Source organism: Ascaphus truei, chromosome 1, assembly GCF_040206685.1.
Source record: "Ascaphus truei isolate aAscTru1 chromosome 1, aAscTru1.hap1, whole genome shotgun sequence".
Classification (NCBI taxonomy): domain Eukaryota; kingdom Metazoa; phylum Chordata; class Amphibia; order Anura; family Ascaphidae; genus Ascaphus; species Ascaphus truei.
This window is the reverse complement of record NC_134483.1, coordinates 191,514,476-191,532,627: the sequence shown is the minus strand read 5'-3', so window position 1 is coordinate 191,532,627 and position 18,152 is coordinate 191,514,476. Positions and strand designations below refer to the sequence as shown.

Here is an 18,152-nt window from a genome sequence, read left to right as displayed (position 1 = left end):
TAGTGTGCCTTTAAGAGGCTGGTGCGCCTCCGTGTGGCCGCGCCTCTGTGTGGCCGCGCCTGTGCCCAGACCCGGCACCAGAAGAGGGATGCCGGCGTGCGCGCACGCGCCCAGGCGAGACGGCGATCTGCGTCCTGGAGGGAGGATCTCTGCGACGTGCGGGAGGACCCGGTGGAACAGCGGGTGAGTGGGGAGCACGTCGAGGGCGGCGTGACTCCCAGGTCATTACAGTACCCCCCCTTCCTACGATGGAAAGCCTGGATGAGTCGGGGTGCATGGAGATTTCGATGGGGAATCCATGAGCGTTCCACAGGTCCGAACCCCCTCCAATGGACCAGGTACTGTACTCCTCCTCTGGAGATCCTAGAATCCAGGATAGACTGGACTTCGTACTCCTGTTGACCTTGGATCAGAAGAGGGAGTGGAGGAGAAGTGGTCTTGGAAAAACGAGGACTCTGAAATGCTGGTTTTAGCAAGGATACACGAAAGACGGGAAGAATCCTCATTGAGAGTGGAAGACGCAGACGATAAGCCACTGGATTAATCCTCCTGACCACGGGGAAGGGACAGATGAACTTGGGTGCCAGCTTCATAGTGGGAACCTTTAGTCGAATATTCCTAGATGAAAGCCATACCCTGTCTCCTGGAGAGAATTCTGGGACCTGGCATCAAAGGCGATCTGCGTGGAGTTTCTGTCTTCCCGTGGCCACTTTTAGGTTCTCCTGAATCTTCTTCCATAAGTCTTTCAGCCGGGTGATACATTTGTCAACCGCTGGTACCCCAGAGGATAGGGGGGAGGAGGGTAAATGGGATGGATGAAAGCCGAAATTTATAAAGAAGGGAGATTCTTGAGTGGAGTCATTACGAAGGGAGTTGAGGGCAAACTCGGCCCAAGGTAGCAGATCCACCCAGTCGTCCTGTGTATCGGTTACAAAACATCGAAGGTATTGTTCCAGGTTTTGATTGGCTCTGTCCGTCTGCCCATTGGTCTGTGGGTGGTATCCTGAGGAGAATTGTAATGAATGCCCAATTTTAGTGAAAAGGCTCGTCAAAATTTTGCAACGAATTGAGACCCCCTGTCCGAAACGATGGTTGAAGGCACTCCATGGAGCCGAAAGATTTCCTGGATGAAAACATCCACGAGCCTGGGAGAATTCACAAGACCCCTCAAGGGAACAAGGTGCGTCTGCTTGGAAAAGAGATCAATGACCACGAGAATAGTATTCATCCCTTTAGAAGTTGGGAGCTCCACGATAAAATCCATAGAAATATGGTTCCAAGGCCGATCTGGGATGGGTAATGGAAGAGGAAGACCTGCCGGTTTGACCCGAGGTACTTTGTTGCAGGCACATGTGTCACATGCCTTCACAAACTCCTCCACATCTTTAGACATCCCTGGCCACCATAAGGTTCGTTGGATGAGGTCGTTGGTCTTCTGCATCCCTGGGTGTCCTGCTGATTTAGAGGAATGGCACCACTCGAGGACTCTCTTGTGATGTTGCGGTGTGGTGTAGAGTCTTCCCTCCGGGACCTTAAGCCCCATAGGAACCTGAGATTGCTCGGATCGGATCTTGTCCATGACGTCAATGGAGTTGGCGGATACGATAAATTTGGGAGGAATTATCGTCTCAAGCCGTTCTTTAGACCTATCCTCTGCAAGGAACTGATGTGTCAAGGCATCTGCTTTCAAGTTCTTGGAGCCAGGGACGAAGGAGATTAAATAATTGAACCGGGAGAAGAATAACGCCCAGTGGGCTTGTCAGGCGCTCAGTTGACGTGCCCCTTCTAAATAGAGCAGGTTTTTATGGTCAGTGAGGATGTTATTGGGGTTTCCGTGCCTTCCAAGAGGTGTCTCCATTCCTCTAATGCCAATTTGATTGCCAAGAGTTCCCGGTTGCCGACATCATAATTCCGTTCTGCGGAAGAAAATCTATTTGAAAAGAAGGCACAAGGGTGTAATCTGGCTAAGGGCGAAGTCCTTTGGGACAAAATGGCGCTAGCCCCAACGTCATAGACATCCACTTCCAGGGTAAATTGAAGTTTAGGATCTGGGTGGGTGAGGATAGGGGCAGACACGAAAGCCTTCTTGAGAAGATTGAATGCTTGAATGGCTGTTCCGGACCACGATGAGGGATCTGAACCTTTTTTTCGTTAGAGCAGTGATGGGAGATACGGTGGTGAAAAATTGCGAATGAAGCGACAGTAGTAGTTAGCGAAACCTAGAAAACATTGCACGGCCTTAAGGGTGGTTGGACGGGGCCAGTCCAGAATGGCCTTTAGTTTAGCTGGATCCATAGTGAACCCGGAGTCAGAGATAATGTATCCCAGGAACGCCACAGACGTCAGATGGAACTGGCATTTCTCCAATTTCGCAAAGAGATGGTTCTCCCGGAGGCATAACAGCACCTGCTGAATGTGTTGAATGTGCTTTTGGACAGACTTAGAAAAGATTAGGATGTCGTCTAAGTAGATGATGAGAAATTTGTTAAGAATGTCCCGGAAAATTTCATTGACGAAGTCCTGAATGACTGCTGGCGCGTTGCACAGGCCAAACGGCATAACCAGGTATTCGTAATGGACGTCATGGATGTTAAACGCAGTCTTCCACTCATCCCCCTCGCGTATCTTTACCAAATTATAAGCGCCCGTAAGTCCAATTTAGAAAAAATGGTTGCTCCTTGAAGGCGGTCAAAGAGCTCTGAAATCAAAGGCAGTGGGTAGCGGTTCTTGCACGTGATTTTATTAAAGCCCCGGTAATCGATGCATGGGTGAAGAGACCCATCCTTCTTCTTAACAAAAAAGAAGCCTGCTCCGACTGGGGAAGAAGATTTTCGGATGAAAACCCTCTCCAAATTCTCAGCAATGTAAGTGTTCATGGCTTTAGTCTCTGGGAGAGAAAGTGGATAGGATCGCCCGCTGGGAAGGACTGCCCCGGGCAGCAGATCGATCGGACAGTCAAAAGGTCGATGCGGGGGTAGAACCTCGGATCGTGCTTTGTCGAAAACATCGCGGAATTACAAATATACTACGGGCAAGGAGTTGACCTCCTCTGGCAAGGTACACAAGCCTCCTGCCTTCTGGGGCAGCCTGGTACAGGTCTTGGCACATTGAGCACCCCACTGGATAGGTTCCCGGTTGGTCCAGTCGATGTGAGGATTATGAACTTGGAGCCAAGGAAGACCCAGGATCAACTCGACGGAAGGAGTGTGAATGACATCGAGGGTAATGGTCTCCGTTTGAGCCCCGACGAACTGCAGTAGAAGAGGCACCGTCTGTAGCGTGATGAAGGCCGGCTGTAGTGGTCGGCCATCAATGGCCTCCAGGCCCACTGGAATCCTCTTGCTGGTAAGTGGAATTTTGTTCCGTTCTGCAAAGGCTTGATCAATTAAATTGCCTGCGGAGCCGGAGTCCATGAATGCCAGTGCTTGAGTATGAAACCCCTCTCCAGACAGCGTCATTGGCAGCAGGATCCTGGTGGGAAGGACATCCTTGGTGATGGGGGAGAGAGTCAGTGTTCTAAATAAGATTACCCAGGATCTCATTGGGATTTGGCGTTTCCCGACTTGTGGGGACACTGGAGCACCAAGTGACCGAAATTGCCACAGTACATACAGAGACCTGCACTGCGCCGGCATTGTTTTTCAGCAGAGGACAGCTTATTCCCTCCCAATTGCTTTGGTTCCGGGACGTCCAAAGACGGAGGTGCTGGGGAAACGAACGATGGGACGGGAGACCTTGAAACCCGTTGACGATGACGAGAACGTTCAGTCTTCCGCTCCTGCAGACTCTGGTCCACCAGAATGCATGGGGCGATCAAATCCTCTAGGTCAGTAGGACGTTCCCACGCCGCAAGCTCATCCTTTAGGGGCTCCGACAGGCCCTGCCAAAACGCCGAAGATAGTGCTTCATTGTTCCACCCCGTCTCAGCTGCAATGGTGCGGAACTCCACAGTGTACCGGGCGACGGGATGATCTGCCTGGGTTATGTGGAAGAGAGAGGAAGCTGCCGTTAACTGCCGTCCAGGTGTGTCAAAGACCCTTCGGAACTCACGGGCGAAGAGGTTAATGTCCTGTGTGATGGGAGACTGTTGTTCCCAAATGGGGAGGCCCAGGCCAGAGCCTCGTCGGAGAGAAGAGCCACGATATAGGCGACCTTAGAGCTTGAGGAGACAAAACGAGAGGGTGAGAGTTGAAATTGAATAAAACATTGATTAAGGAAGCCCCTCCATCCTTGGGGGTCCCCAGCGTAGCGGTTGGGGGTCGGAATTCGGGGTTCCATAGCAGACGGAGGAGATGTAAAGACAGTTGCGGAGGACGTTGAGGCCATTGGTGAAGTTCCCGGACTGGAAGCTCGGGCTTGAGCGGTAAGGGAATGAAGGTTCTGCTGAAGCAAATCCATCCGCCTATCATTTTGTTCCAGATAAGACTGTAGCCTGACAAAGAGATTAGTGTGAGAAGTCAAAGTACGCTCCACATCACCGGGGTCCATGTTTGTTGGGCTGAGTATAATGTCAGGTCGAGCTCACCACAAACGAGGCGGGACCGCGGTGATGAGGTGGGAAAGGATATAACGCCACCCACAGCCATGAGGGCACGTCTTGAGAGTAGTAATGGTCTGAGTGTCCGAGTCGGGGCAGGAGAGGTACGGATGGTAGTGGGTGCTGTTAGCCAAGTCCGGGGTTAGAGAGAGAGACATAATCGTTTTACCGTTTGCTGAGTTCGGGTTGCCAGAGGTGCGGAGAGTCGTATTGCCGTATACCAAGTTCAGGGTGCCAGAGGTGCGGAGAGTCGTATTGCCGTATGCCAAGTTTGGGATGCCAGAGGTACAGAGAGTCGAAGAGGAAGCCGGTTCGGTACACGAGGAAGACTGCAAAACAAGACAAGGCAGGACTAGGGAGGCAGAGAGTAATGAGAACAACTGGTTCTATGCTCAGCCGACGAGTCATTGAAGCTGCAGGGTATATATAGGTGAGAGTATCCAATGGCAGGGTAGCAAGGTGGGGTGTGTGGATGGGCCAGGCTGTGATAGGGATAGGTCCAGAAGGGCTCCCGGAGGGGGGGCTATAGGGCCCAGTAGTAAGGCTGCATTTGATTGCAGCATTGGATAGTGATAGCGTGCCTTTAAGAGGTTGGTGCGCCTCCGTGTGGCCGCGCCTCCGTGTGGATGCGCCTGCAGGCGCGTGAGTGCCCAGACCCGGCACCAGAAGAGGGATGCCAGCGTGCGAGCGCGCGCCCAGGCGAGACGGCGATCGGCGTCCTGGAGGGAGGATCTCTGCGACTCGCGGGAGGACACGGCAGAACAGCGGGTGAGTGGGGAGCACGCCGAGGGCGGCGTGACTCCCTGGTCGTTACAAAAACACATCCAATGAATAAACCTGTAAAAGAGACATTTACAAACATTCAATATATTACTTACCATTAGAAGCGGTGGCCCTCCGACTCCCGGATAACAGGAAGTTCACGTACCTTGAAGCCCTCCAACAGAATCCGATGCCATCCGCCATGAAGATCCGGATCAGGTACCCAAATCTTCTTTTTTCTTTCTTTAATCACCTTCTTCTATCTTCATCTGTCACCATTTCTTGATCTTCTTTATCTTCTATCTTCTTGTTGTAATCCAAAAAGCCCCATGGTAGATCCCAACCGATGTTGTCTCGTCATCTTCTTGGGCTCAAATGAGGCGTCACAGCCTTAAATAGGGCTTGTGACGTCACATTTAGCCTCAAAATGGTTAACAGCCACCTGATTGGCTGTTTAAACCATGTTCCGACTTTATTTTAATTTTTTTTGACTAGATGTCATTTAAAGGGAATGATGCCAGCCAATCAGAATGGCTGTGCTTCATTTGCCTTTAAGATGACGTCACGAAGCCGGCGTCACATGGTATTTCAGCCAATCAGATCGTGGGAACAATTCCACACTCTGATTGGCTGAAATACCTTGTGACACAGTGGCCATCTTGGATTTAGTGACGTCATCTTAAAGGCAAATTAAGCACAGCCATTCTGATTGGCTGGCATCATTCCCTTTAACATGACGTCACTAAATCCAAGATGGCCGCTGTGTCACAAGGTATTTCAGCCAATCAGAGTGTGGAATTGGTTCCCACGATCTGATTGGCTGAAATACCATGTGACGGCGGCTTCGTGATTTCATCTTAAAGGCAAATGAAGAACAGCCATTCTGGTTGGCTGGCATAATTCCCTTTAAGTGACGTCATGTCAAAAAAATAAAAATAAAGTCGGAACATGGTTTTAACAGCCAATCAAGTGGCTGTTAACCATTAGAGGCTAAATGTGCCGTCACAAGCCCTATTTAAGGCCGTGACGCCTCATTTGAGCCCAAGAAGACGACGAGACAACATCAGTTAGGATCTAGCATGGGGCTTTTTGGATTACAACAAGAAAATAGAAGATAAAGAAGATCAAGAAATGTTACAGATGAAGATAGAAGAAGGTGATTAAAGAAAGAAAAAAGAAGATTTGTGTACCTGATCCGGATCTTCATGGCGGATGGCATCGGATGCTGTTGGAGGGCTTCAAGGTACGTGAGCTTCCTGTTACCCCGGGAGTGGTAGGGCCACCGCTTCTAATGGTAAGTAATATATTGAATGTTTGTAAATGTCTCTTTTTACAGGTTTATTCTTTGGATGTTTATTTTTTATTTTTTGGGGGAGGCACATTGACTGATAATATATTAATCTGTACTACTTCAGGGTACAGATTAATATATTATTATGACAATATTTGGGGGGCATTTCTGGCTTGGTATTGCTGTTGCTTTTTTTCGTTTCCGTTTATTATGTGGATGTGATAGTTTGTTTTTTCCTGCTTAATGCTAATAAAAGGTTTGCGATTGGTGTTCGTTTGTAGTTAATGTTATATTATGTTAGCTAATGCGTTTTATGGTTATTTCAGATATTGTTAGAATTTCTTTCTTTCTATTTTACTGTTTAAATTCATTAATGTTGTAGTAATTAATTGTTCTTATTGGTTAGTGTTACTATTCATTTTGAGTTGGTTTAGGAATTAATTGGTTTGATTGGTTAATGGTTTAATTAATTAATTGTTGATGTTGTTATTGCTTTTATTGATTGGATTAGCTGGCTACTGTTTTTATTTAGTGAAGTGTGTTTTTTTGGAGTTTAGTTATGTTTTATTATTGTGTGTCTTGTGTATTAATTTATTGTAATTAGGGTGCCCATTGAGTGCTATAGTGGCTTATCATGCCCATATTATTATTATATGGGTATGATGTACAGCACCGACATTGTTTATTGCACTAAATCACGACGGCACGCCGAGATCTACCCCAGCTGCCGCCAGTAACAACCGCGCGCCGCCGCGTTTCCCCCACGCACCCCCCCCCTCCAATTCGCGCGCAATTTACCTCCCTTCCCGACCCCGTACCCGGCACCTGCTCTGCCCCTCTGCTTCCCCGCACACCCGCTTACCTTCATTTGATCTCCAGGGGTGTCGGGGAAGCCTGTGGAAGCCGGGGAAGATGGGGAAGCCGGGCGCGCATGTTACTGTGACGTCACAGTGCGCCGCCACGCGCCGCGGCTACCCGCTTCCCAGCCGCATGGAGCCGGCGGCTTTTGCTTCAATAAACAATGTCGCTACTGTACCACTATACTACTCAATGGGTACAGAGTGGGTATAGTCAGTCCAGGGTGGGTGCTTAGGCTTCACGGATGGGTGAAGGGGGTATTAGCCCTAAGGATGGGTGTCTAGACTTTGCGGGTGGGTAGCAGTTGGGTTAACCCTTTTATTACCTTAGCGGTATTAACCGCTAAGGTAATGAAGGGGTTAAGTCCCCCCACAACCCCCCCGCAAGGCCTAAACAGCCACTAAGGGCCAAATTCCCCCTTCACCCAGCCTCGCTAGCCACAGTAAGCCTGGTATGGGTGTTTAACCCCTTCATTGCCTTAGCGGTTAGCCACTAAGGTAATGAAGTTGCTGTACTGCTGCGGCCGAGTTTATTCGAGCATTTGCCTGTTCTCGGCCGCAGCAGTAACCTGGCGCATGCCGGAGTGTGCCGGGCGCACGCCGAAGACACAGAGGAGCGCCCTCCGATCGGGGCTTTCTCCCTCCCGCTGCCGGGTCCGCCGGGTCCCCCGAAACCCCTGCCGCCGTCCCCCACATCGCGGGACACCAGGGCTCCCTCGGGGAGCCCTGGACGCGTGTGCAGGGTGCACAGGCACCCGATGACGCGTGACCGCACGTCGATGACGCGCGGCACGCCGAGGAGTGCGGCTAGCATGCCGGGCATCCCCCGGCTTGCGGAGCTAGCCGCACTCAAATAAAATGTGCTGCCTCTGTACATGCATTTTTCCTGCATCGGATGCATGCCAGGGGGCTCCGGAGCTGCTATTAATGGCTATTAGCTCCGGAGACACCCGGCATCAATCCGAGGCAGAAAAAGGGCCTGAATTTTTCTAAGTCCTGACACATCGCAGTATCTCCCCACCAATTTACCTACATTTTGAGGTGAATTGGATTTGGAGAGAAGATCGCCTTTTAGGGCTGCGATAGGCCGCAACAGCTGACTCACGGGAATCTGAATCGCGCGAGTTTATGATCCTCCCGAAAATGGTCGATAAGTGGCTGATCGCCGATCAATTGGCGATTTTCTTTTGATCATAAAATTTTGCGTCGATACAGGCCGTTATCGAGCACTTATCGAGGCTTTCTGAATACGAGTAGCCATTTTGGTCAATAAGTGCTCGATAAGGGCCTTATCGAGGCTTTCTGAATGAGGCCCTTAGTGTGTAAAAGAGGTGTCAATACTGGAGTATAGATGCTAAATTCCCATGGGTGTCCTTTTTTCACCCACCAGGTTTTGATTGCTCCCAGTCAGCTGTCTCATTCACCATTCGCTTTTCTAAATAACCCTCCCTGCTTCATCAGGGGTCAAACTATATAACTGAGCATGCCATGCCCAAAAATGTGACACTTTTGTTAATCTTTAAAATATGTTCTTTCAAGAGAAACTACAGCTTTTCTGTAATAAGAACGTTTGGGTTAGAGTATTTTTCCTGAACTAGTTTTAAATAGACATATATTTTAACAGTCTATAATTTTGAAAAAGCATTATTCCTAAATTACCATAATTCTGATAAACATATAATATATAAACTTTCATTTTTTCTTTCAGTTGTTTATAAAGAACTGTATTTGCTTTGAAATACATCAGCAATTTTATAGTTTTACAATTACATTTGAATGATAAATTATAGAAGATAAATGTATCTTGCTGTTGGGTGCTTCACAAATTAAAATACATTAAACATGTTTGAGTTCAAATCCAAGTCAGGAAATATGTTTTTGCATAATGAATGTATTATATATGATTGTAGCATATGGAAGTTTTGGTACTTGTAACATTTTTCATTTTATAAGATACTTAATTTCCTTTGATCAAGTTAACAGAGCTGTTCTACCACTTTGTATCGCAGTGCTAGAAAACTGTAAATGCTGTCATTTTGTGACCAGCTTTTAAGACTAAGATCAGCAAAAACTATGAAAAGTTACTTTTCTAAACATTTCAAATGCATATTTCGTTATATAATCCAACACTTGTCAAGATGAAAAATGTATGGTTTGGAGAACTGTTAGATGATTGTGGAATAATGTTAAAAACTTCATGAGATATATTGGTCCTGTCTTTTAAGCATCTTTGGAAATACAGTACCAATTGGCCTTGTTCCCCTTGTATAAACGAATAAAACATAACCCATATATGGTTTCATAAGCAAGTCTCTCATCAGTGTATCAAAGTACAGTATGTGATGAGAGTACAGTATTTGTCTCAACATGAGTCTGCAGTTAGCATACAGTAAATGTTCTGTATACCATTCCTGTGGATAACCAGCTCTAGCAGATTTTATACTTAAAAAAAAAAAAAAATTATAAATGAAACAAAGGTTATGCCTCCTGCTGTAGCATATTGATGGGTCATGCTCTGTTATCACTGGTAAGGAATCCTATGGAAACTGAAATTCTGCATTATAACACAATATGTTGTGTTATCAGTGGTACTGTAGCAATGAAGTCTGCTTCACAGTCACTTTGAAGTACATAGTAATAGGAACTATGTACAGTATGCAGTGCACAACACAGAGGGCATTCTCTCAATGATGGCTGTTTACATTTAGCAGCAATTGGCCCCATTTGCAATATTGATGTTTATTTACAATGTTTAAATCAGAGCTCCAGATCTATTTGTAACTCTGGGGGCACACTACATCCCTCAATACTTATATTTTATTTGCCAGTAGTCTTCCTGTAAATTCGAGGATGGTGTTGGAGGTATTATAATAGGAATAACCAAAATTATCCTCCTATTACATTCCCGCCCATAGAACTAAGGCTGATTTTGGAGCCATTTGAATTCCCAGAATAGAAGCAAAAACACAGGCAATGTAAAAGTTCATTATTTCAGGGAGGACCCTTTGTACGAGTTCTGTTAAAAAAAAAAAATTGTGATTTAACCACTTTGTTATAAACAGAAAAAGCCAGGTGTTTCTGCTATCAAATCATTACTTGCTTGGTTAAAATTTCTGTACTCAGCAGGTCATAGTGCCTTGCTGTTGGAATCACTTAACAAGGAAAACTCTTATTGACTTGTATGGAAGCTGTTTCCATGCAATAGTGCCCAATTTGATACTATTTCAGTTTATTGAAAAAACCCCATTGAATCAGGTTCTAAGTTGAGTAGAGCTCATAAAAGAATAATGTTCATTTAGCATCAAAAAATGAGCTTTTGCATTTAGAATTTCAAATACTTGCACTGTTGTACAATCTAAGCATTTCATCACTAGCGATCACATACTCTTTTGTAAACAAACACTGAATTTCTCATTTTTAATAATGTACAGGTGTAGTCCCTTTCAAACAGATTTTTTTCTACCGAAACAACAGCTGTCAACTTTGAATCAAAAAATCATGCAGATGTTTAAAAGTATTATTGTTAACAAGTAATCCATGAAGTAACCTTGTTGGCTAACAGAAGTACAGCAACAGTGGCACAACCCCTATAAAGCCTTCATACAACCCATGCAATCTGCAATGTAGAGATTGACGAGGATGAGAGAGATAAATGAGAAAAAAACAGGACTGAGGTTCATATTGACTAAAAAAAGTATACACCTGTAAAGTGCACCAATTTTCTTGTGTTATAAATCAAGATAATACATTGTATTAATTGTATTATTATATCAAATAAAGTAAAAAAAAATACAGTATTTTATAAAAACATATAAGAACAATGACAGAAAAAAAGGGTGGTATTCCTGGAAGGTAAATGGCGAGTTTATTGTGGCTGGTTTTGGGGGAAAGGAAACAGGGAGTACAGTACTGTATGTATGTTAGGACATGTACTGTTGTACTTGCAGTTCTTTTACTGTAACTGGATTAGAACAGAGGTGAAAACAAATTAATCAGGCTCCTAAAACAAAAACTGATACTCTGACCATATATAAATGTCCAATAGGATGAATCTGCGATCTTCAGAAGAGCCACAGGAACAGTTTTAGACGCCTGGTTCATTTTTTTTCATGTATATGTCTGTTTGTACAATTCAGTAGTTCACCTGGCTGCCTAGCCATTATACATTGTTTTTGTTATCACTAGATATTGATAATCACTAATTAGTTTTTAGGCTTTAGCGCTTATATCACTTTATTTTTCTTTGTATTAGAACAGAGGATAACTTTAAACAGTTACAGGTTTATTCTTAAACATACCACTGTACCATGATTAACCAAGCTGCAGGGCCAGCAGCCAGCAGACTATATATATATATATATATATATATATATATATATATATATATATATATATATATATATTATATATATATATATATATATATATATATATATATATATATACTGTATATATATATATATACTGTATATATATATATATATAGCACTGTGTGCTCATTTGCATGTCATTTCCCAGAATCCCTTGCTGCAGTGGAAGTGCTGTGTGCTGGGCGATAATGGTGAAAGACAGGGTTGCAGACCTGTCTAAGATATGCAAATGAATATACAGGAATATTTACAGTTGCTATATGCTATACTGTGGAGGGTTTTTGTCACTTTTTTTTACCCACCATAACCTTAATAAATGTGGTGATTACCTACTCTTTAATCTCAAATGAGCAAGTGTCAGCAACCAACCTCACACTGATGATACACATCACGGTTGAAACATGTCTGTGAGTGGGTTAACTGACTTTGCATCTCCCAAGAACTTGCTTAAAAGCTGTGTTTAAAGCAGCATGCATTGGCTAAGGGTTGTTCATGTAATGTGAGCTTGAGATAAAAGGTGGCATTGTGTGATCATTTGCATGTCATTTCCCAGAATCCTTTGCTGCAGTGGAAGTGCTGTGTGCTGGGCGAATATGGTGAAAGACAGGGTTGCAGACCTGTCTAAGACATGCAAATGAACATACAGCACCGGCAGGTTTTATTCTAACACTTCCCGCATGGCAGGTTGCATGCGGGAAGCGTGGTGACGCGGCTTGTCGCGGCGTCACTGTGACATCACAGTCACATGCGCGCCAGGCTTCCCCGGCTTCCCCGACACCCCTGGAGTTTAAAGTGAGGTAAGCGGGGGTGCGGGGAAGCAGAGGGGCAGAGCAGGAGCCGGGGTCGGAAGGGGGGCTTAAATGCGCGCGAAGTGGAGGGGGGTGCGCGGGCAACACGCGGCGGCGCGTGGTCTAGACCGGGCGCCAGCTGGAGTAGATCCCGCAGTGCCGCCGGTAAATGTTTAAATAAAAGCTGCCACTACTGTACAGTAATATTTACAGTTGCTATATGCTATACTGTGGAGGGTTTTTGTCACTTTTTTTACCCACCATAAATGTGGTGATTATATATATATATATTTGAATTATAGTACGTGAAGTGGTTCATGTTTCTTTTTTTACCGTATCATATTTTTGAGAGAATAGTTTACCTCTAGCGCATAACCTTTACTACTACTATATTAGTCTCCACAATGATTTCTACATCATACAGTACATGGATAGTTTGTGAGATATAACACAATGTGGTTCCTATACATGTAACAGATAAATACAACATATCTTATTTGCATATTGCTCACATTTACAGTACAAAGTACAAAAAAAACTTACCTAAATGTAACAGGGACTTATCACGTTTTGGAGAGAAATTGCCTCTAAATCCAGCAATGTGCTGGTTTATTGCACACATGCAATCAAACAGACTCCACCTGGCTGATTAAGACTCTTAGAAAAAGCATGTTGTGAGAAACAGGAGAGAGTTTCCTTAGCTCACATTTGGGCTGATATTAGGAGAAAGAGGTCTGCAGAGATATCCTTTGCCCACAACTGGGCTGACTTGAGGAAAATATGATGTCTTGATGCACCCAGAAGGACTGTAAGCTGACAGCAATACAAGGGACATGGCCTCTATACCCAGACACAGAGAGTGCCATAGCACACAAGGATGTGACCTAGGAGAACAGAAAGGCCTTCCTCTACAGCAACAACAGAAAGAGATAAGAGACTTTCTTATTGGACTGTTGTGTGTATGTATATATATATATATATATATATATATATATATATATATTAGAAAAAAAGAAGAGAAAAAGCGCCCGATCCTTGTGTAAAATCAGATAAAAAATTTAATAAATCATGGACAAGACAAATGCACACTTACAATTTGTCAATAAAAATAAGGCATATAATGGGACCAGCCCATGCACCAGACTGAAGACTCCACGGTCACCTCTGCATAATAGCATCCGAAATGGTTCCAGATATTGCGTCTGTAATCGCCGCTGTCTCCAAGATGGATGTGCTTCACTTGAAAGTACTGGATATACACTCTCAAAACTCTCCATCCCCATGGTATCAACGTGGACTGGGAGTTGAAACACTTCCTTATGGGTTAATCGGATGGGGAGTTTTGGGGGTATGTATCTATGTGCATCTCATGTATTTTTCAATTCATTACAGTTCAATACACAATTGGATTTACCAATTCTGCATATTTCTCTATGAGGTATGAACGATGTATAGTTGCATTTATTCCTATAGTTGGTACTCTTTGTGCCCATTTCATACACTAGTTTTCATAATTGTTTTGTCATTCTCCACAGAATTATAATTTTATGATTCAATGATTCTTTAAACCTTTATCCATTTTTTATTGTATATGATATATTTTGATATCATAGATGCTGCAATTCACTGTTTGTGATTTTAATTTATATGTTACTTTGTATTGTCTACTTGTCATTTTTATTAATGTTGTTGATTAATCATACACACTGCAGTCTGTATAGGGTCCTCCCAACACCAATTATACAACTTACTGATTGCAATTGCCTGTTTACAATTAAGTGTTGACCAATCAGGATAAGAATCTATGTATATATCTGACTCCAGTGTGAGAGACCTTTACTCTTTGATAAAGTTCCACACAGGAACGAAACGCGTCAGAGTGGTTCTCTGTGATGCGCATCATTCTAGTTTAATAAAGCTGTTTTTAATCATTCACGTTTGCGGCTGAGTTCCTGTTGCAGTGACCACCTATACACCACGAACATTCTTCACTATATTTTTTGGTGGAGCACGCAGGCTACTACACGGAGCTGGGAGCTGGTCTTTATTTCCCTTTCCTGACGACTGCGTTTGGATCCGCCCCTTGCATTCGTTCCAGGGTTACCCAGGATCGCTGATTTGGCAGCGCATGTCACATTCATCCACAGCATAGCTGTCGGCCCTCGGAGATGACGTCACATACCAGCGCGACGCCCGAGGAGACGGGACCGGCCAGGCACGGGCAGTGAACACACCGGGTTGGGTCAGGGCAGCAGGTGACTGTATCGTGAGTACACGGGAGGGGTAGCTTATGGTTGCCTCTCTCCCTGTCTCTAACCATTCCCTGTGCAACAGCCCCCCACCCAGGTTTTATCTCTTATCTTGCCGTATGCTTTTGTTGCCGGTCCCCTCATACAGGATCTTCATGCCTGTGTATAGGCCATTCTTGTTCTCATATGTGTCAGAGACTGCTTTCACACACCCAGATTTACCTGTGGATCATTTGAAGCACCGGACAATACGGGGTTCATTCCCCCACAACCACAATACATATATTACAATTGTAATTCATTTGTTTCATGCCATATACATATTAATATGCTTAACTTATAAACTAGACATCTGTGCTTGGTGCAACATCTTGCCACATTTGATCAGAGCTGCAGCAATTTGGGTGTAGTGTGTGAAGGGCGCTGTCTTTATTACTGTTATATATATATATATAAATATATATATATATGAAAAAACAAGAAAATATAAAGTAGCGCCAAAAAAGTGAAGTGTTGGACAATTCAAATAATATAATAAAGCAATAGTTAAATATTAATAATATTAATAATGTCTATAAAATTATTATATAAATATACTATAATTATGTGCTTTATAAGTGACCTATAAAACTCAACAACACATCAAAATACATAAAATAAATGCGGAAAAAATGTGTGAAAAAAACAGTCCTTTGAGTAAAACTCCTCAATGGTTGAACAGTAATTTCTGGTACGTGGGGAACTCTGGCAGCTCTCATATAGGATGAACCACATGCAAGGATTACCTATAGGAAAAAAAGAAGAGAGAGCGCATGCCCCATAGCGTAAAATTGTACATTTATTGGAAAGGGGTAGGGGGGATGGGGGGGTGAAAATTCACTCACAAGGGTAGGTATAAAACAAGCAGTATGTGATAAAATCACCGCCAATCAGGTCAGGCCATCTGCATCCAGATTCCACAGTCCAACTCTCACTTGAAACTGCTAGGTGAAGATAGCTGGTGCAGGACTCCAAAGGCTCAATCAGCAGGCAAATCCAGTTATTTTCGAGTTCAAAAGAAGAATCCTGTTGTTGCTGGCCGCAATATTTGTCCGCGCTCGATGCGGCCCATCTGCGCATGCGTGGTGACTTTATTCCATAATTCTATGACGAGCGCGGACAAATATTGCGGCCAGCAACAACAGGATGTTGCCAATATGTGTTGGCTATATTTCAAATGGAAGCTAGATCACAACCGTGGAATTACAGACCTGTAAGCCTGAAATCAATAGTGGGGAAGGTACTTGAAGGTTTATTACGGGATAATATTCAGCAATAACTATTGGGATAAAAAAATATTAGTATGTCAGCATGAATTTATGATGGATAAGTCATGCCAAAGTTTATTTGAGGCAGTAAGTAGGAATGTAGACAAGGGTAATGCAGTTGATGTGGTCTACATAGATTTTGCAAAGGCTTTTGATACGGTTCCACACAAGAGGTTGGTGTACAAAATAAAGAAAATTGAACTCAGTAATAATATATGCACCTGGATTGAAAACTGGTTAAAGGACAGACAACAGAGGGTTGTCATAAATGGAACTTTTTCAGGTTGGGCAAAAGTCGTTAGTGGAGTACCTCAGGGATCGGTACTTGGACCCCTGCTTTTTAACTTGTTTATTAATGACCTTGAGGTTGGCATAGAGAGCAAAGTCTCCATCTTTTCTGATGACACAAAATTGTGTAATGTAGTAGAATCAGAATAGGCTATAATGTCTCTCCAGAAAGACTTGGATAGACTGGAAACTTGGACAGTTAAATGACAGATGAGGTTTAATACAGATAAATATAAGCTTATGCATTTGGGAAGCAAGAATAAACAGGCAACTCACAAATTAAATTGGGATAAATTGGTAGAATCTTTGATGGAGAAAGATTCAGGAGTGCTTTTAGACAGTCTAGTAGACTACAAATAGTGCCCAAAGTTATGCAGTAGCTGCAAAGGCAAACAAGATCTTATTTTGCATTAAAAGGGCAATGAATGGAAGGGAAGTAAATAATTATGCCCCTTTATAAAGCATTAGTAACACCACACATTGAATATGGAGAACATTTTTGGTCACCACTCCTTAGAAAATACTTCTGGAACTAGAGAAAGTGCAGATAAGATCCACCAACTTAGTAAAGGGTATGGATAACCTGTCGTATGAGGAGAGGCTAGCGAAATTAGATTTGTTTTCATTAGATAAGAGGTGTCTAAGGGGGGATATGATAACTATGTACAAATATATTCAGGGTCAGTACAATGAGCTTTCAAAATAATTATTCATCCCAAGGGCAGTACAAAGGAAACAGGGCAATCCCTTATGGTTGGAGGAAAGGAGATTTCACCAGCAACAAAGGAAATAGTTCTTTACAGTAAGGGTAGTTAACATGTGGAATTCATTACCCATGGAGACTGTGATGGCAGATACAATAGATATGTTCAATTAAAGGTTGGACATCTTTTCTTTTTTTTTTTTTTAGAAAGAAAAGGTATACAGTACAGGGATATACCTAATAAGTAAACATGGGAAGGAGGTTGATCCAGGGAGTAATCGGATTGCCAATTTTTGGAGTCAGAAAGGAATTTATTTGAACCCTTATGAGATACCATTGGATGATATTTCACTGGGGGGTTTTGTTTGCCTTACTCTGGATCAATATACTGTACAGATATAGGATAAAGTATCTGTTGTCTAAATTTAGCATAGGTTGAACTTGATGGACGTATGTCTTTTTTCAACCTCTTCTACTATGTAACTCTCATTTCTTTCTTCCTGGGAGACCTAACTGTTATAGTGAGCCAGTATTTGTAAAGAGAAATCAGTAGATATTAGGCTTAGAGGAAAGTTAACATGCAGCTACAGATGGGCACAATGTTCACCCTCATTTGATGCAGCCACTGCAGATGTTATAACGGTGTTTGCATATAGTGGAGAATGGGTTTCAATGGGCCCTTGGATGGTGCTGGCCAGCAGATAATGTTGAGGCCTTGTGCTATGCACAAATCTTGGTTCAATCAGCCCCAGGAGGGGCTGAGCTCCTCTCCCTTCCCTGGGTTGGAAGGCACTGACTCTATAATTTGGAAGGCATCCTCCCTAATGCAAAAGGAGAAGGCACAGGGTCTGCACCATGATTGGCTGCAACACAGACCAAGTGTCACCTTCTCTCTTGCTACTCAAGGAGGCTGTGTGAGGGGGGTAACCCCACAGAATAGCCTGTCACTGCCTGTAGCTAATAGGACTTACGTGACAGTAGGGCAGAAAGATAGTCTGGA

The 18,152-nt window shown here is 43.8% G+C and overlaps 1 protein-coding gene across 1 annotated transcript in view; it reads left to right on the top strand.

Annotated features, from left to right (window-relative positions):
• Positions 1-18,152, top strand: part of CNTNAP4 (contactin associated protein family member 4) — a 580,041-nt gene that overhangs the window by 229,570 nt on the left and 332,319 nt on the right. The window lies entirely within an intron of this gene.